The sequence below is a fragment of the Apium graveolens genome, chromosome 2, assembly GCF_009905375.1.
Source record: "Apium graveolens cultivar Ventura chromosome 2, ASM990537v1, whole genome shotgun sequence".
In the NCBI taxonomy this organism is placed as follows: Eukaryota; Viridiplantae; Streptophyta; class Magnoliopsida; order Apiales; family Apiaceae; genus Apium; species Apium graveolens.
Window position 1 is genome coordinate 191,554,976 of NC_133648.1, and position 17,190 is coordinate 191,572,165.

A 17,190-nucleotide genomic window follows, 5' to 3' on the forward strand; every position below is an offset into this window, starting at 1 on the left:
GATAACATTGCGTAACTGGCTAATTCGGTTGCGCGCATTACATAACCGATTAGTCCAGCATAGTTAATCAGAGACCTAGCTAGTCTCTGCGGATCCGGTGATTTTGTGTAAAAGCCCGATAAACTTTCCTAGACATTTTGTGTGATAGCCCGGCCAACTATCCTAGATTTGTGTTGAGGCCTGATCAGCCGTCCCTAGATAACATCCAATATATATCTGATTGTGGTTTAGTGGTTCCCGTAACGGAACAGATGATTTTATGGTTCCAGTAATGGAACAAGTGATTGAGGTTCTAGTAACGGAATAAATGGTTTTGGGTTCCCGTAACGGGACAAATGGTTTTATGGTTCCTGTAATGGAACAGAAGGTTTGAAAATGAAAATAGCATGCTAAAATTGAACTCTGGTATTTATGCACAACACACAATTGTTGATTTTATTTTACAGAGCATGCTAGTTTTGATATCCAAATTATACCTGTTTTCCATGTTTCTAACAAGTTATGAATTCTGTTCCTATAACTGTTTTGCTTTAAATCATTTTGACTTGTTATTCATATAGTGGTACTGTTGAGCAATTGATTGCTCACCCTTGCAGAATGTTTTATATATGTATTGCAGATGCCTAGGAGATTCTTCCACGATAGTTAGGGCAGAGTTCCAGTTTCTTTCGCGTCAGGCTCCTCTGAGGTAGTTGTGTTGAACCAAAGATGGTCCGTTGAGTTGCTGTATTAAGATAGTATTTTTCAGATTATTGCTATAGATTGGTTTTGTATTAAATGTAACCTAAGTCATACTTAAACCTGGAAAAGGTCTTGGTAAAGGGGTCGTAGTTATATTATTAATGATTTGAATTATATTGTGATTAGTGACGTCAACTCATGACCCCGGGGTTGAGGCCGTTACAGATGGTATCAGAGCTACAGGTTTGAGTCCCTAATTTAGGTTAAGAATAGATTCAAAAGAGTGTAAGAAGGTTTATGTGTAGATGCTCGTATATTGTTAATTATTATACATGTTATTTCGGTGGGCTTGTTGCTCAGCCTTGCTTTATTCTTTCATCATACGATAACAACTAGATAAGATGAACAAGACCAAGATCCCAATTCGCGAGTGGATAGGAAATGTTCTGCAGTTTCCTGTAGGCGTTGATGCCGCTGTAGCTGAGGTAGGAACTACCAATAGGCTAGGCTTTCAATTGTTGATGTACTAGAATTATGTATATTTATGAACTGTAATAATGGAAAAGAAAATGTAAATTTATTCAGAAACCCTTTTCAGGTGTAATGGTTTATAATTATGGAATAAAATGACTTGTGTTATTTTTGGTATTCATCTCTGAGACTATAACTTGTGGTGTGTGTGTATATTGTGGGGTCACAGTACGCAGTAGTTGGTTGTTCATTAAGATTAAGTGTTATTAAGGGAAATGGAACTCGTGACAACCCGGATCCCCGACCCCGGATTTGGGGGTGTTACACCGAACACGAAAAAGTCATCCATGAACACCTCCACATTAATGCCAATCATATTAGAGAAAATGGCCATCATGCATCTCCGAAAAGTGGCAGGCGCACCACAAGTCCGAAAGAGACTCGACGAAAAGCGAACATGCCAAATGGACAAGTAAACGTGGTTTTCTCTTGATCTTCTGGAGCAATGAAAATCTGATTATATCCCAAATATCCATCCAGAAGACAATAATACTCGTGTCCAGTCAACCTGTCAAGCATCTGATCAATGAATGGAATCGGGAAGTGATCCTTCCTAGTGGCTTTATTTAGCTTTCGGTAATCCATGCATACTCTCCATCCTGTGACTGTCCAAGTAGGGATGAACTCATTCTTTTAATTAGCTAAAACGGTAATGCCTTCTTTCTTAGCCACACACTACACTGGACTCACCCACGAACTGTCAGATATAGGACAACTGGTTCATGCATGTAGCCATTACAGAATTTCCTTCTTCACAACCTCCTTTATGATAGGATTTAGCCTCCTTTGTTGATCAACAATTGGCTTTCTTCCTTCCGCAAGCAGAATTTTATGCATGCAATAAGAAAGGGTGATTCCCTTGATATCTGCTATAGTCCAGCCAATTGTTGATTTAAACTCTCTCAGAATTCTCAAGAGCTTATCTTCATCACTTCCTAAAAGGTCAGATGCAATAATAACAGGCAAAGTAGATGCATCACCTAAAAATGCATACCTCAAGTGATCAGGCAGTGGTTTGAGCTCAAGTGTAGGAGCTTCTTCAATAGATGGCTTGAGACACTTTGGAGAATTTTTCAGCTCTTCCAATCCAGAAGACTCGAATAGTAAATCCATCTTCCTCTTTCACAAAAATGCATTCAAATACTGCATCTGCTCTTCCTCTTCCTCATCTTCACTATCAGAATCCCCTGTTAAGGCTCTCTCTAAGGCGTTAGTCCTATACAATTGATTAAGCTCCGAAGTCACTACAGAGTCGACCAACTATACTTTAAAGCACTCATCTTCATCAGTAGGGAATTTCATTGCATTGAAGACATTAAACGTGACATCCTGACCTTGAACTCTCATGGTTAGTTCACCCTTTTGCACATCGATTAGAGTTCGGCCCCTAGCTAAGAATGGTCTTCCCAAGATAATGGGAATCTTCTTATCCTCCTCAAAGTCTAGAATGATAAAATCAGCAGGGAAGATGAGTTTATCCACCTTAACCAAGAGATCATCCACTACTCCTCGTGGATATGTGATGGAACAATCAGCAAGTTGTAAAGACATGTTCATGGGTTTTGGATTAAGTAGACCAAGTTTCTTGAAAACGGACAAGGATATCAGATTGATGCTAGCTCCCAAGTCACATAAACACTTGTCGAATGACAGATTGCCAATGGTGCAAGGTATCGTGAAGCTTCCTGGATCTTTAAGCTTAGGAGGTAGTTTCTATTGCAGCACAACACTGCACTCTTCCGTTAGAGCAACGATTTCTAACTCCTCAAGTTTTAGCTTCCGAGATAGAATACCCCTCATGAACTTAGCATAGCTCTACATCTATTCTAGAGCTTCATCAAAAGGTATGAACTTAGGATTGCTTTCAATAACTTTCTTCTTCGGTTCTACCTCAGCATCCTTCTACACAACTTTTTCAGCTACAATCTCATTTTCAGGTATTGGCAAAGGTGCAGATATACCTGCATTCTGAACAAAATCTTTAGAATCTTCATCTTGCTGAATTTGGGGGCTCGTGACCTTTCCAGACCTCAATGTGATTGCCTTCAACTGTTCCTTGACTTCCCTCTTGCCTGGAGTATCTTCTGTATCACTAGGAAGAGTTCCTGATTGACGGTTCAACAAAGCATTGGCAATTTTCCCTATTTAATTCTCCAGAGTCTTGATAGAAACTGCTTGGCTTTTGCACATAAGCCTCAACTCCTCTAATTAAGATTTTTCATTAGCAGATTGACCTGCGCTTCCATGCGGTTTTTATTGAAGTTGGAGTTGTTTTCTTGGTGCATACTGTTGTTGAAAACCAGGAGGGTTGAATTGCTTTGCTCCAAACTACTGATAAGGTTGTTGTACCGCATTCTAATTGTTTTTCCAGCTGAAGTTTGGTGATTGCGGTTGTTAGGATGATAAGTGGCAGGAACTGGTTACTGCGACCTTTGAAAGTTGTTCACGAACTGATCTGATTCACTAGATATAGCACATTGCTCCGTCTCATGCGTACCTGCACAAAGCTCACAAACACTTGTGATCTGATTAACTCCATAATTAGCCAAAGAATCCAATTTCATCGTTAACTTCTTTAGCTGAGTAGCTATAGCCGTAGCTGCATCCACCTCCAGAATTCCTGCTACCTTGCCATGAGGTAGTCTCTGAGTTGGGTTCTGATATTTATTAGCAGCCATCAATTCAATTAGCTCATAAGCTTCATCATAGCTCTTAGCGCATAAGGCTCCACCTGATGATGCATCGAGCATTGGTCTGGACTGTGCTCCCAAACCATTATAAAAGCAATTGATGATCATCCAGTCAGGCATTCCATGATGAGTACACTTCCTAAGCATCTCCTTGTAGCGCTCCCAAGCTTCACATAAAGATTCTCCCGATTTTGCGCAAATCAAGTAAGAGCATTCCTGATGGCAGTTGTCTTCGCCATAGGGAAGAATTTAGTAAGAAACTTCTAGGAAAGATCCTCCTATGTAGTGATAGAACCTTATGGTAGAGAATGCAACCAACATTTAGCTTTATCCCTCAGAGAGAATGGGAAAAGCCTCAGCTTCACAGCATCTTCAAAAACATTGTTGAACTTGAACGTGTCACAGATCTCGATGAAATCTCTAATGTGCAAGTTGGGATCTTCTATTGAAGAACCCCAAACTGAACTGAATTCTGCACCATCTGAATCGTGCTAGACTTGATTTCAAAAGTATTATCCGCAATGGGTGTTCTGACAATGCTAGACATAATGTCATTAATCTTTGGTTGAGAATAATCCATCAAAGCTTTCGGATTTATTGCTGGTTCTCCCATTGCAATAACAATTTCTTCTTCAACTTTCTCAACTTTTTCAAAAACTTCTTCAACTACTTACATGCTCTATAAAGTACCTGAAACACAAACAAAGTAAACAAGTAAAATATCCAATCAGTGAACTTTAATGACCACTGATATCAATCACATAAACTAAATTTAACACCGATATCCCTGAAAGCGGCACCAAAAAATTGTTCGCTATAATTCAAACACGAAAATACACGCAAGCGTACTCGATTACAAGTAGTATAAGATATAAGTCAAGTTTGTTCCCACAGGGACTGGTTGAGGTTAAGTTCAGATTATGTGCCTATGCAACAATGTATGGTTATTACTCACTGCTAAGACAGATAACAAATTGAGTTTTGATTTAACTAAGAGATTATACTAAATAGCATTAACTAAGAGAATTAAGATTGAATTACTTACATGAGAATAAACATGGAATTCTAAATTCATTAAATACTTCATTCTAAGTTATATTCTTTTACCCTAGCATGTGATGGTGATGCCAACTAATCAGATAACACGAAACTAGTATACGCTAACTTTTGTTATACGTATACCCTACTATCAAACATCCACAATTAAGATAGAAGTTTAATATACACCAATTATGCTTAGTCCCTATATATCTATTAAGATTTTAAACATAAAGGTTTAAGAGCAAGTTATCTATCTTGATTACATAGGGTGAATAAGATGGTTAAAATTACCCACGAATTATGCATGTCAATTCATACATAAACCTATGCTAGCATGGCAAGTTCTAAACCTCTATATTCACTGTCACTTCAATAGATATTAACAAAAAATCTTAGATGTTAGCTACGCATCAAAGACGAATAAGCCTAACCAAACTAGGAAATCATAAATCACCACACACAAGGGATTATAAAACAATCAACAATTGAAATCCATAAATAAATCCGCTAGAACCCCATGACAACGATTAGTTCATAATTGAACTCATCGTCACCATGGGTTCCAATGAAAACATGATAATAAACAATATAAGAGTACTAGGGTTCAAAGATAAATCAAAAACAAGCATCTGAAATATCAACAATAATGAAGAATACAAAAGTTTTCTTCTCCGTAGCCATCTTGTGCTCTCTAGGTCTTCTTATTGTCTCCATTGGCTCCTTGTTATTAAAAACGACTTCTTATTGGTTTATATAGGCTTTTGGATGACCTGGGCTCTCAAATTCTTTGATTTCAAGTCAAATCAAGATTCTGGCGCAGGGACTCTGCGCAGCCGCCCCAATCTCCGCGCGGGCGCGCGCTTCTCTGACATCTGGCGCGGCCGCCCCGCTCTCCCGCGTGGGCACGCTGTGCCTCTGTACTTTTCTGTATTTTTCTTGCTTTGACTGTATTTTGAGTTCCGTCTGTCAGAATTTGGCGATTCAATAGTCCACGCGAAGCTATTGAGATGCTTTTCAACATGAACATGGTCTTGACTTCAGAATCTGACCTCTTTTCAATATATTTCCTTGAAAAGCTTCTTTCTTCATCCATTTAATGCCTGTAATGCAAAAACACAAAAACACATCAAAAATACCAATAACTTGAGTCCAAAACACCAACTTAATCCTGTAATGAAGTGTTCCAAGTAGATATAAAATCCACTTATCACATTCCTTCCTCAGGATCTTTTTGTTCATGCTTGACATATTAATCTTTCCAGAATAATTGATGAAGTCCATGAATTCATAAAGTTCATCATGAGTTGGAACCTCCATCAGCTTTTCAGTAGGTATGCCCAAAGCCATATTGACATCATTCTCAAAGATCTCCATCTGTTGGCCCTTGATTGTACAATTTATTACCATTGATGCAGCCTGATTCTCATGCACCATTGTTCTTATAACTGCCGTATTCCAAAAATCCCCTAAGACATCCAAGTAAAGTATAGAATTAGCAGTAAGAGCTCCCATAAAGTATGTTTCAGACAGAAATTTCACAAAGCTTTTAAAAGCTTCTGGGGCTTGATTTGCATCCAAAAATGCAAGAAAGTTGGTTTCTTTTGGGATAAAGGTTAGAATAGTGTTTGATGACATTGAGGAGAGTATGAAGTTTAGTGGGTAAGAAAAATTAAAGAGAAAGAATTCAAAAAGAGAGAGAATTCAGTTTTAATTTGAAAATTCTAGGTCACTTAGAGTTCTCGAAGGCGTACGTATGTGTATGTCGAGATGTCTGAGTATTTATAGTAAAAGCAAATGACTTATCGAGAACTCAAAACTAATTGTTTGAAATTTTCTTATTGAGAAGTCATTTTTAAAAGAGAATTACATATGGAGAAGTCATTTTAATTTACTCTTTTAGGAAACTAAAACTGACTTGTCCAGATGTCAAATAAATACTCAGTTTATCCTAAATGGACTGAATTGATTCAACTTTCTATTTGAATAAATTCAAATAAAATTTGACAAAATTTATCAAGAGTAATTTACCAAAATAATTTATTGAATTAAATTATTTTAGTTCTGAGTTATTCATGAGTCTAAATTTGTACTTGCAGAGAACTCTGTGAGTTAACACTTATAGAGAATTCTACAATGACTTATCGATATGTCATAATAAATCTTATCGAGAAGTCTCTCTAGAAGTTAGAAAATTGACTTGTCGAGAACTCACTCGAGAAGTCTTGAAATGACTTATCGATAAGTCAATTAGACTTATCGAGAACTCCGTTCTCTATATACTCTTGATCACTTTGATTTTGCCTTGTGTTAATATTACATATTGAATATGTAAATTAACATTTAGACAGTTTTCTTAGAATTGAAAAAGTCCATGCTAAATTTTGAATTTTGAAAAATAAATATGCAGAATTAATCAAATGAATTTTGATTCATTAGAAATTGATCTGCTGCAAAATATTAGCTGAGTTCTTGCCGTAGGATGAAGAATTTAGCATTGCAATTTCATCTACAAGTCTAGTGAAAGTTGCTTCATCCAAAGGTTTAGTGAAAATGTCAGCTAATTGTTTTTCTGTTGGAACAAAAATGAGCTCAATGGTACCATTTGTAGCATGTTCTCTAATAAAATGGTACCTTTCATCAATGTGCTTTGTTCTAGAATAATTAACTGGATTAGCCACAATAGATATAGCACTAATATTGTCACACGTAATTGGAATTTTATGTAACACTAGGCCATAATCCATTAGCTGATTTTTAATCCAAAGCACTTGAGCATAGCAACTTTCAACAGCTATTTATTCAGCCTCAACTGTGGAAGTTGACACATATTGTTATTTCTTGCTATACCAGGATACAAGTCTTTATCCAAGAAACTGATAGCTTCCACTAGTACTCTTTCTGTCAACCCTGCATTTAGCAAAATTTGCATCTGTGTATCCAACAGCTTCAAAACCAGTTCCCTTAGCATACCATAATCCCAAGTTTGGAGTCCCCTTCAAGTCTCTGAAATTCCTTTTCACAGCCATCAAATGTGATTCTTTTGGATTGGCTTGAAATCTTGCACAGAGACATGTAGCAAACATGATGTCTGGTCTACTAGCAGTTAAGTACAACAAAGATCCAATTATTCCTCTATAGCTTGAAATATCTACACTTTTGCCCTTTTTATCTTCATCCAACTTTGTAGCTGTAGATATAGGTGTAGATGCAGATGAACAATCAACCATACCAAACTTTTTCAATAAATCCTTGACATACTTAGTTTGGCTAATGAAGATTCAGTCACTTCTTTGACTAACTTAAAGTCCAAGAAAGTAACTTAATTCCCACATCATACTCATTTCATATTCACTCTGCATAAGCTTAGAGAATCTTTGGAAAATCTTTTCATTAGTAAAAGCAAAGATAATATCATCCACATAGATTTGAACTAGGATCATATCATCACCATGCTTCTTGTAGAAAAGAATCTTGTCAATAGTACCTCTAGTGAATCCATGCTTAATCAAAAATTATGCCAGTGTGCCATACCAAACTCTAGGTGCTTGTTTTAGTCCATAGAGAGCCTTGAGTAGCTTGTATACAAATATTTAGATAATCTGGATCTTCAAAGCCAGATGGCTATTTCACATAAACCTCTTCTTCCAACTCACCATTAAGGAATGAACTCTTCATATCCATTTAATATACCTTAAAATTTGAATGTGCAGCAAATTCAAGAAAAATCCTTATTGCTTCAAGTCTTGCAACTGGAGCAAAGGTCTCATCATAATCAATTCCTTCCTCTTATGAGTAGCCTTTTGCAACCAATCTTGCTTTGTTTCTGGTGACAATTCTATTTTCATTCATCTTGCTCCTGAACACCCACTTTGTTCCAATAATACTTCTGTTCTTTGGTGCAGGAACCAATTTCCAAACTTTTTATCTTTCAAACTGATGTAGCTCTTCTTGCATTGCATATATCCAATCAAGATCAAGAAGGGTCTCCTTAGTTTTCTTAGGCTCAACTTGAGATAGAAAACATGCATGAAGACATTCATTTTCAGTTGAACTTCTAGTCCTCACTCCAGTATTAGGATCACCAATAATTGCATCTATATTGTGGCTCATATCCCATTTCCTTGTGTGAGTTTATTGACTTGTGTTTTTTGCTTCTTCTTCATCACTGGCATGACTTCCAGAATTTTCTCCTCTTTCTCCCCTGAGTTTGTGCTATCAAATTCAGGTGTTTGAGATGAGCTTTCATTCTCATGATTCACTTTTCAGTAGACTCTTCATCAATTCTATGATTTATGTTGACTTCAGCTTCATCATCAGAATCACTATCAATGTTGAGATTTTCAAACTTTAGGGCTTCAGCTTCATTTTTATCAAGGCATTCCAAGCCTGGGCACTTGTCATCATCAAAAGTAACATATGTGCTTTCCATAATTTTCTGCTGTTCAATCACATAGACTTTATATGCAGTTCTCTCCAATGAATATCCCAGAAAAATTGCCTCAAAAACTTTATAGTCAAATTTTCCAACATATTCAGAGTTGTCCTTCAAAACATAGCACCTGCTTCCAAACATATGAAGATGCTTCACAATAGGCTTCCTTTTAGACAAGATTGAGTAGGGTGATTTTCCAAGATTCTTGTTAATGAGATATCTGTTTTGAGTATATCATGGAATATTCACAACTTCTTCCCAAAAACTAGTTGGCAGTTTTGTTAGATATATTTAAAATGTCATATCTAATCTGTTGTGTTTAGTTTCAGAAGTTATTATCAGGACTTACTGGAAATCAGAACTTACTGAAGTCAGGACTTATATCAGAACTTAAGGCCGTCAGGATTTATATCAGGACTTAAGTGCGGATACTTCAGATAAGGAAAGCAACTAATTTACATGAAAGGATCGTGACTAAAATAAAAGAAGATATGCATGAAGAGTTAGAAGACTAGAAGACTTGTAGAAGATAATATCTGATTGATATATTTTAGGAGACAAAATTATATTTTATATCAATTAGAAGATATCTTGTAACTGTGTACTATATAAACACAGCTTAGGGTTTACACTATACGTGTTATCATTCACGAGGAAGATTATACATTGTAACCTAGCATCTCTTAGAGATATTGTTCATCACTGAGAGAGAACAACTGTTCTATTGTAACATAGTTTATTATATTGAATATACTTGATTGCTGTTACATACGTGTGTTCATAAATCGATTTGATTGTATAAACACTATATTCAACCCCCTTCAATAGTGTTGTGTGACCTAAAAAGTGGTATCAGAGACTCTCTGTTGATTTACAAACAGTAAGATCCAGTTTACAATCATGTCTGAAGAAACACAAACCCCACTTAAACCCACCAAAACTCAAGATACTCAAAACAATCAAACTCACAGTCGATATGAGAGTATTAGGGTTCCCATACTGAGAGCATCTGAGTATCCCATATGGAAGGTAAAGATGGCTATGTTTTTGGAAGCCACAGATCCAGAATAACCAAGCTTTCTGTTGCAGTTGCTGATCAACCAGCAAAGATGATTCCAAAGGAAGAAAAGGAAACCGTGTCATCTAGACCGAACTTTACCAAGAAAGCTGAAAAGCCTAAAGTTAATCCTGTTAAATTTGTAGCAAAAATTGATGTGTCAAAGTCTGATTCTAAAACAAAAGTCAAAGAAAAGTCAACTTCTGACAAATTAAAACAGGACAAACCAGCTTCAGTAAACATATGTTTAATGACAAAGAAGCAGATTAAGCATAAGCTGAAAGAGATTAGAAATATAAACAAGTTAAAGAAAGGTAGGAAAAATAGGAATGGAAAGGAAGGTGTGAATAAAAGCAATAACTATATGCCTGTTCTTAATGCTCCTAGAAAGAAATGCTATAAATGTGGAAACTTTAACCATCTTACTTCTTTTTGTAGGAAAAATAAAGATATAAACTCTTTACCTCCTAGATCAGGAATTAAGATTCAGTCTGTTAGGTTTAAACCATAAAATCCTTGTTTTCATTGTGGTAGTTTATGTCATTATATTTATACTTGTAAGGATTATCATAGTTTGTACTATGATTATTATCAAATAAAACCTTCTTTGAAGAAAGTTAGTGTAATTCCTTCTAGTGTAAATTTTGATGCAAAGTATGATATTAAGTCTGATAAGAAGCAAGTTAGCATAAACTCTGAAATTAAATCGCTGCAAATGCTAACAAACTTAAAATGGCCAAAGGATCCAAGCAAGTTTGGGTCTTTAAAACTAACCAATAGTGGTTTTTGTGATTGCCGGGCAACAGGAAAAACATCTTAGTTCTGGACAGTGGATGTTCAGGACATATGACTGGAAATAAAGCCCTGCTATTAGACTTTATGGAAAAAGCTGGCCCAGGAGTTTCTTATGGAGATGGAAACATGGGAAAGACTCTGGGATATGGCAATATTAATCTTGGGAATGTCATCATTGAATCAGTAGCTCTTGTCTCAAGACTTAAACATAATCTGCTAAATATGAGTCAAATTTATGACAGAGGTTATCATGTGGATTTCTTTGAAGAACTGTTAGGAATATATGTGCATTAGTTTGATGATATGTTTAACAAAACACTTAAGTAGAAATTCAGTGTCTGTAGCCTCAACGGATAAGACCACTTTGGCTATCCGTTGATGGTGTAGCTTTACTTAGAAATAAGTCTAGTGTTGTAGCATATTTCAGTCTCTGTATTTAAGATGTAACTCTTAGAAGTTGAGAGAAACTATGAGTCATGTTGACTACTAGAAGATATGCAGATAGGAAGGCCAATTGTAAATATTTCATGCCTTGTAATTTTGTATAAATGAAGTGGTATCAACGGATGACTTAAAGACCTTCAACGGATGAGAAGCTAAGCTTCAACGGATGTCTCTAAAGCTTCAACGGATAACATCCTTCAACGGATGAGTGCATCAACGGATGAAAGCTTCAACGGATGTTCTGTTGATTAACCGTTGATAAGTGGTAGTTGTACCTACAAACAGAGGCACGTGGGTGAACAGAGATAACTGAAATGTGGCAGCCTAATTTCAGGAACATCAGAAAAAGCAGCCGTTCTACTCTAGTATAAAGAGACATTAAGTCAACAAAGTACTGGAGTGAACTGGAGAAGAAACAAGTGGAGATCTTACTTTATTATTTTATATATCATTGTCTTCACTTGTAAACTTGGTAATATATAAACCAAGTAGTAGCTAGTAATTAGATAAGAATTTTTCCAGAGCTGTTTAGAAAAATCTTGAGAGAAAAATTATCTAGTTTGTACTAGGATGCAGCTGTGATCAAATTCTTAGATCACAGAATTTCTGAAATACCATCTCTGGTGGAACAACAAATCCACTAGAAAAGTTTTTAAAGGTTTATTGTGTTCTTTACATTTGTGTTTGAATATATATCTGTCTGTATCAGCTTAAAGCAATTCACACACTTGTTCATCTTGAACACACAGTCTTTATAAACTGCTCAAAACTTGAAAAAGTTTTGAGATTTACATTCAACCCCCCTTCTGTAAATCTCATTGTTAGTTCTCTAGAAATAACAATTGGTATCAGAGCAGGCTCTTGACAAACAAAGAGTTTAAAGATCTTGGAATCTAACAAAGATGAGTAAGAAGGATATTGGAGTAAAAATCCCAGTTCTTGACAGAGACAGTTATCACCACTGGAAGGTGAAAATGCACCTTCATCTACTCTCCCAAGATGAAGGTTATGTAAACTGTATTGAGAATGGTCCTCACATTCCCCACAAAGTAGCCACAGTTGCTACGGCCACAATTGTTGTTGGTCAATCCATTCCAAAACCTAGAGCAGAATGGACAATGGAAGACACAGAAGAAGTCCACAAGGATAAGAAGGCTATGAACATTTTGTTTAATGGTCTTGACAAGGATATGTTTGATAATGTGATAAATTGCTCAACTGCCAAATAGGTTTGGGACACAGTTCAACTGCTGTGTGAAGGTACAGAACAAGTAAAAGAGAACAAGATGCAGCTTCTCATTCAACAGTATGAGTATTTTCATTTTGAAGAAAATGAATCTTTAAATGACACATTTAACAGATTCCAAAAGCTGTTGAATGGATGGAAGCTGTATGGTAGAGTGTACCAGGTGAAGGATTCAAATCTTAAATTCTTAAGATCCTTGCCAAAGGAATGGAAACCCATGACTGTCTCCTTAAGAAACTCTCAGGATTATAAGGACTTCACTCTTGAAAGATTATATGGAATCTTGAAGACTTATGAACTAGAGTTGGAACAGGATGAGGTATTGGAGAAGGGGAGAAAGAAAGGAAGTTCAGTTGCATTGGTAGCTGAAAATGAGAGGGAATGCAGACAAGAAACTGTGAGATCTACATCAAACTCCAAAGATGGTACAAGATATCAGGAATCAAGCAAAGGAAAAGAGCAAGTTGCTGAGAATGAAGACAACTCCAGTCAAGATGACTCTGATAGTGTTGATGAGCATCTTGCATTTCTGTCCAGGAGATTTGCAAAGATGAAGTTTAAGAAAAACACTAGAGCCACTAAACCTCATAAGAACATGGTGGACAAATCAAAGTTCAAGTGTTTCAATTGTGGTATAAGTGGACACTTTGCAAGTGAGTGCAGAAAGCCAACTTCTGAAAAGAAGAAATTTGACCAAGTAGATTATAAGAAGAAATATTTTGATCTGCTCAAGCAAAAGGAAAGGGCTTTCATTACTCAAGAAAAAGATTGGGCAGCTGATGGAGAGGAAGAGAATGAAGATGTGGAGTATGTCAACTTAGCTCTCATGGCTGATTCTGAGGAAAATGAAGTTAGTTCATCAAGCAATCAGGTAACAACTCAGGTAATCACTACTGATGTAACACAACTTACTAAAGAAGAGTGCAATGATGCTTTTAATGACATGTCTACTGAATTGTATCATTTGCGTGTGTCTCTTAAATCTCTTGCTAAAGAAAATAGTAGGATTAAAGAGAACAATCTGTTTTTAAGTAATAGAAATGCTATGTTAGAAGATAAGTTGATTGACCTAGAGAAAACCAAGCTGTATTGTATATCTGTTGAGAATGAACTAGCTGAATCTATTAAGAAAGTAGAAATACTTTCTAATCAATTAAAGAGAGAGCAAGAGGTGATTAAAGCCTGGAAAACATCTAGGGTTGTTAGTGCTCAAATTGCCAAGGTCCAAGGAATTGAATCATTCTGTGAAACTGCCTGGGATAAAAACAAAAAGAAACTGGAATTAATTGATGGGCTGTCAACGGATGTGGAATCAACGGATGATGAAGGTTATCCGTTGAAGGAAGAAAATGAGCATCCGTTGAAGGTTCCTCAATTAAAACAGGCAGATGTTTCTAATAGTGAAAAACTAAAGAAACTCAACAAAAAGTTTGGTTCAACTTCCAAGAACTTTGTTAAAGAAGAAGCAAGCACATCCAAAGATATCAGTAAGGTGAATATAGGGCACATGACCTTAGAACAGTTAAATAATAGGCTCAAGATGGTTGAGGATAAAAAGGAAACTAAAAGAAAATCTAACAGAAATGGGAAGGTAGGTGTTAACAAACATAACAATTACACACCTGATAGGTATGCTCCTAGAAAAAGCTGTGTGCATTGTAGTAGTGTTAATCATCTATCTGCTAATTGCAAATCTATTAAGAAAACCCCCATAACTGTACCCTCTTCCATGCCTAACATGTCTGCATCATCTCTACATGCTATGCCTACTATGTCTCAACAGAATCCTTATGCACATTTTGCAAACATGCCATATTTTAACAATCCTTATCTTGCTGCATTTAGTATGCCTCAAATGCCATACAATATGCCTATGTGGAATAACATGTATGCACAATCCATGCCTTATCATATTCCAAATGTGCTAAATGATTTTGTGACTAACCCTACACCTCAACCAACTACATCTAAGACCAAGGTTGACTCAAAGTTACCTAAGTCTAGAGATGCAGGAGGAATGAAGTCTAGGAGAAAGGCTAACAAGAATGGACCCAAGGAAACTTGGGTACCAAAATCAAATTGATTGATTTTATGGTGTGCAGGGAAATAGAAGAAATCTATGGTACTTGGACAGTGGCTGTTCAAGACACATGACAGGAGATTTCTCCCTGCTCACAGAGTTTAAGGAAAGAGCTGGCCCTAGCATAACCTTTGGAGATGACAACAAAGGGTTTACTATGGGATATGGCTTGATTTCAACAAGGAATGTCATCATTGATGAAGTTGCATTAGTTGATGGTCTCAAACATAACTTACTGAGCATCAGTCAACTATGTGATAAAGGGAATATAGTTTCCTTCAATTCTGAAGCCTGTGTTGTCACTAGTAAGAAAGACAACAAAGTGGTTCTAACTGGAGTTAGAAAAGGAAATGTGTACTTAGCTGACTTCAACTCTGCAAATGCAGAATCTATTACTTGTCTCTTCAGCAAAGCAAGTTCAGTTGAGAGTTGGCTATGGCACAAGAAGCTATCCCATTTGAATTTCAAGACAATGAATGATCTAGTCAAAAAGGACCTAGTAAGAGGAATTCCTCTTGTTGAATTCTCAAGGGATGGTTTGTGTGATGCTTGTCAGAAAGGCAAACAAATGAAAGCATCATTCAAAAATAAGCTTGAAACAACAATTGATGAACCATTACAGCTGCTACATATGGATTTGTTTGGACCAGTCAATGTATTGTCAATTGCAAGAAAAAGATATTGCTTAGTGATTGTAGATGATTTCTCAAAGTTTTCATGGGTCTATTTTCTTGGATCAAAGAATGAAGCAAGTGAAATCATTATCAATCACATCAGGCAAGTCAATAATCATCCTGACCTGAAGGTTAGGAATATCAGGAGTGACAATGGAACTGAGTTCAAGAATTTATCAATGAGGCTGTTCTGTGAAGAAAATGGAATCATGCATGAGTTCTCAGCTCCAAGAACACCTCAGCAAAATGGGGTAGTTGAAAGAAAGAACAGATCTTTAATTGAGGCTGCCAGAACAATGCTTGAAGAATCAAAATTACCAACATATTTCTGGGCTGAAGCTGTTAATTGTGCCTGTTTCACTCAAAATATCTCTTTGATCAATCAAGCTAAAGGCATGACTCCTTATCAGTTGTTCAAGAGAAGAAAACCAACTCTAAACTTTCTTCATGTCTTTGGATGTAAATGCTTTATACTAAGGAATCAATCTGACCATAAAGGGAAGTTTGATGCAAAGGCTGATGAAGGGATATTTGTTGGTTATTCAGCTGGAAAATCTTATAGGGTCTACAATCTAAGAACCAACATTGTTATGGAATCTGTGCATGTTGTGTTTGATGATAAAAAGATTGATGGACTAACAGATGAGGGACAATATGAGAGACTCAAATTTGACAACATTGAGATATATTGTGATGATAGTGAAGAGGAGACTGATGGAGATAACACTTCAAAAGGGATTCAAAACATGCCCTTGGATAATGCACAAAATACTGCATCCGTTGAAAGTCAGAATTCTGCATCCGTTGATAGAGGCAATGCAGTATCCGTTGAAAGACATGGTGTATCATCCGTTGAAGTACTAAATGAAGCATCCGTTGATCATAGTTTATCAACGGATAATCGATTTACATCATCAGTTGATAGAACTCCAAGTTCCCTGCAAAGGACCAACACCTCAGGGGGAGTTTCAACTAGTCAACACTCTGTCTCACATCATGACAATACTGAGGCCACCTCATCTAGAGCACATCTTCCACTTCAAAGGAAATGGACCAAGAATCATCCCTTTGAACTGATCATTGGTGATGCATCATCTAAAGTGCAAACAAGAAGAGCTACTCAAGATGAATGTCTGTATAGTAGTTTTCTATCTCAGGAGGAACCTAAGAAAGTGGAAGAAGCCTTATTGGATCCAGATTGGATATTAGCTATGCAGGAAGAGCTAAACCAATTTGAGAGAAACCAAGTTTGGAAGCTGGTACCCAAACCAAAGAACAAGAGTCCTATTGACACAAAATGGGTATTCAGAAACAAGATGGATGAAAATGGCATTATCATAAGGAATAAAGCCAGATTGGTTGCTAAAGGCTATTCTCAGCAAGAGGGAATAGATTTTGATGAGACATATGCTCCTGTTGCAAGACTTGAAGCCATCAGAATTTTTCTAGCCTATGCAGCTCATGCCAATTTCAAAGTCTATCAAATGGATGTCAAGAGTGCATTTCTAAATGGGAAATT

General features: G+C 36.5%; 1 non-coding gene across 1 annotated transcript; it reads left to right on the forward strand.

The window, feature by feature from the left end:
* Positions 1 to 4,020: 4,020 nt before the first annotated feature.
* Positions 4,021 to 4,126, forward strand: LOC141710377 (small nucleolar RNA R71). Its single transcript, XR_012570902.1, has one exon. It is a non-coding gene; the product is annotated as a small nucleolar RNA R71 (small nucleolar RNA).
* The last annotated feature ends 13,064 nt before the right edge of the window (positions 4,127 to 17,190 follow it).